The following is a 3783-nucleotide window of genomic DNA, read 5'->3' as shown; positions in this document are numbered from 1 at the left end:
CTCTTTTGCGGATAAAGTATCGCTAATGATTACCGGTTTAGTACAATTATCTCCAAGGAACACGTACTTCAAATGTGGCTCTAGTTTTGGCTCCTCCACTTTCTTTGTCATATCCAAACCTTCGCTTGTGTCTTCATGATAAACAAGTTCTCCACAAGCTTCTAATTCATGCAACAATGATTCCATCTCTTTCCCTTTATTTTTGGTCGGAACTTTGTATACTCCGATAAGAGATCTTTCGGAAGGATTAGAAGCATGAACCTGGTTTGCGACCTCCACTAGCTTCTCCTTGGTGGCATCGGTTCGAAAAGAATCATGCTTCTCATTAGGATGCTTTTTGGCTTCAAAAAGATGGAAGGCTACCTCTTCATCTTGGACCCTTACTTTCATCAAACCGTTGTCAACATCAATCATCATGCGTGCGGTTTTCATGAATGGTCGGCCAAGAATAAGAGGAGCATCATCGCCCTCTTCCATATCAATAACAATGAAATCTACCGGGAAGAAGAATTTGTCAACTTTCATTAACATGTCTCGAGCCACTCCATATGGTGCAGTTGTAGACTTATCAGCTAGTTGTAAAGTCATCTTAGTAGATTTGATCTCAACATTTCCCAATCTTTTAACAATGGATAGGGGAATCAAATTGGTGCTGGATCCCAAGTCAATCAAGCCATTACCCGTGTAGGTGTCTCCGATGGTTACCGGTAAAGCGACTCGTCCCGGATCGGATTCCTTCCTTGGGAGAGTTTTTTGAATGATGGCACTACATCGTGCATCAAGCAAGACTGTCTCTGGTTCCGTATACCTCCGCTTTTTAGTAAGTATGTCTTTCATGAATTTTGCATACTTAGGCATTTGCTCCAATGCTTCGGCAAACGGAATGTTCACTTTCAATTGTTTGAAAATATCCATGAACCGGGCGTAATGCCGTTCATTCTCCCTTTTAGATGGAGCCTGTGGATACGAAAGGTTTTGGATTGGAGTAGCGCTCACTACCTCCTTTCCTTTCGCAACTCTAGAACTTCTCGCTCTTTTCTTTTTCACTTCCTCCACTATCACTTCATCATTCTTATTTTTCTCAATTTCCACACTTTCTTTATTTTCAACTTCATCATTTTTTTTATCCTCTTCAACTTCTTCCTCACTCCATTCTCCAAACTTCACCATCAACACTATCCTCTATTATTTTCTCCTCATCTTTTTTCTCTTCCTCTCTTTTTTCACTCTCATCTCTTTTTTTACTCTCGCTAACCAACTCCCTTCCACTTCTCGTCATTATCGCTTTATAATGTTCTTTAGGATTCGTTTGCGTGTTCGCCGAGAAAGATGGACCGGGTTGTTGTTCCGCTAGTTGTTTAGCAAGTTGTCCAACTTGAGTCTCGAGATTTTTGATTGCCGCATCGTTGCTCTTTTGATTAGCCACCGACATTTGCATAAATTGTGTCAATGTCTCTTCCAACTTTGAAGTCACGACCGGCGGTTGTTGAGGTTGATAAGGATTTTGGGGAGGGTTTTGACGGCTAGAATTACCACCCCCATAACCTTGGTTATGGTAGTAGTTACCCCTTGGTTGGAACCCTTGATTCCCTTGAAAGTGTTGTTGTTAATTTTGAGGGTGTGGTTGATACGGTTGTTGTTGTTGTTGTTGCCTCGGTTGGTAGTCTCGTTGGTTCGCCATGTAGTTCACTTCTTCGAACCCTGGAGGTGGACAAAATCCGGTGTCATGCTCACCTTTGAAAAAGCTCATAACAAGCTATTTGTTTAGCTTTTTAAGGTTCTCTCAACTCTTTTATTTGTTGCGTTAAGAGTTCCACTTGTTGTGAAATGAGTTTGTTTTGGGCAAGAATAACATCGTTCGTCCCAAGTTCAAGCACTCCCGGTTTCTTCAAAGAGTTGCCTCTACTTTGACTTTGGAGGTCATTTAGAGCCATTTTGTTGATGATATCAGTAGCTTCTTCGGCGCTTTTAGACAATAAAGAACCACCCGAGGTAACATCCAACAAAGTCTTACAATTCGGTTGGAGGCCATTTTTGAAAATATGGATTTGAGTCAATTCATCAAAACCATGCCCTTTACACTTCCGAAGCATGAATTTGAATCTTTCCCACGCCTCATTCAATGATTCGTTGGTCCCTTGTGAAAACAGGGAGATTGCCGTTTTGGATTCCATGAAACGGTTGTGGGAGAAAAATCTTTCAATGAACTTCTCTTCCAACACGTTCCAATCCGTCGTGACTGCAGGTGTTTGATCCAAGTACCAATCTTTTACTTTGCCGAGCAAAGCGTGGGGAAATAATCTTTTGAACAAAGGTAGCTCTTGAGCTTGATCAACTCCGGCCGCCAATGCTATCTCATAAAATTTGGTGAGAAAAGCAAAGGGATCTTCATGGTCCATTCCGGTGAATGGACTTCCATATAGTAGGTTAAGAGTTCCTGTTTTCATCTCGGCTTGCCTTCCCGTGTGGTTAGCAAACTGAATAGTATTCCTTGGACTGTTGACACAAGGTGTGGACATGGGCGGTGGTTGTGGTTGTTGATCCATGATAGGTATGAAAGGTGGTGGATGTATTGTAGAAGAACTTTCTCCTTGTTCTTGTTGTTGTCTAGCTTGTTGCCTCCTTCGTCTCGTTCTGCTATTCAGTCTCCTGGCGGTTCTTTCGATCTCGGGATCAAAAAGAAGTTCGTCCTCAGAAACCTGCCCTCGCATAAAACGAAAGCTGCACACAAAACCAAACAAATTACAAGCATAAGTCAAAAGTTCAAAAGTTAAAAATTAAGCAACTATTGCGATGCTCGCAATATCAATTCACAATCCCCGGCAACGGCGCCATTTTGTTGGAAGTAGTTTTAAGTGTCGGGTTTTTGTTATCGTCTCCACATGGATTGTGAGATATCGCCGCCGTTCGACAGTTGTTTTAATTCTTAACTCGTAGTAACAAAGGGGTTTTGGTTTTAGTCACAGTATCTTGCATAAAAGTGTAATAAAATACGGTAAAAGTTTTGGTTTTTCTATTTGAGAAATATTGTCAAAGTTAGGGTTCGACGATCACTTTGCATGTATATGTTCGATCAACAAAACTTATAAACTCCTTTAGATGATAAACTATTTCACAAAGTCCTCCCAATGTGTTTATCTCTAACACACATTGTGGGTTTTCCCATTTTGATCCATTGTTTATCTCTAACACAATCTATCAAAATGACAACTTTTTGGTTCAACTTTATCGTGAAGAAAATCATTCATTACTATCTCTAGCTAACAAACAAGATTGGATGAAAACCTAGGTAAAGAGTTGGTAAACATCTCTCGATCATAAACCAACACAAAGAGTTTTCAATAAAACAAAATTTTCACCATACATTCATCATTAAAGAGTTTACAAATGAAGATCATCCCATTTACACACAAAGCTTATGATCATCTACATCTAACCTTGACAAAATGAAGAACTTAGCCACTCATTTTCATGGTGACTTGTACAACAAGTCTCGGTTGATGTTTGATCAACATCCAAGTCGAAGAATCGAGATCGGATGGGAATCCACCTTCTTTTTGTAGAATCTTGCTAAGAGATGATGAAAAATGAAGAAAAAGTCTTTCTAGGTCACAAAATATGATCCCAAGACAATCAGAAAAATATCTAAAAAATGCTAAGTTATGAAAGTACAAAGTATGGTTCCAAAAAGTAGCCCCTGCTACTTATACTACTGCTGTCTGAGCTGTCATACTCGCTAGGCGAGCAGAATGGTTCGCCTAGCGAGCCCCAAAATAGGCACCA

This window comes from Lathyrus oleraceus, chromosome 1, assembly GCF_024323335.1.
Source record: "Lathyrus oleraceus cultivar Zhongwan6 chromosome 1, CAAS_Psat_ZW6_1.0, whole genome shotgun sequence".
NCBI classification, from domain to species: domain Eukaryota; kingdom Viridiplantae; phylum Streptophyta; class Magnoliopsida; order Fabales; family Fabaceae; genus Lathyrus; species Lathyrus oleraceus.
Note: the sequence above shows the minus strand (reverse complement) of the source record.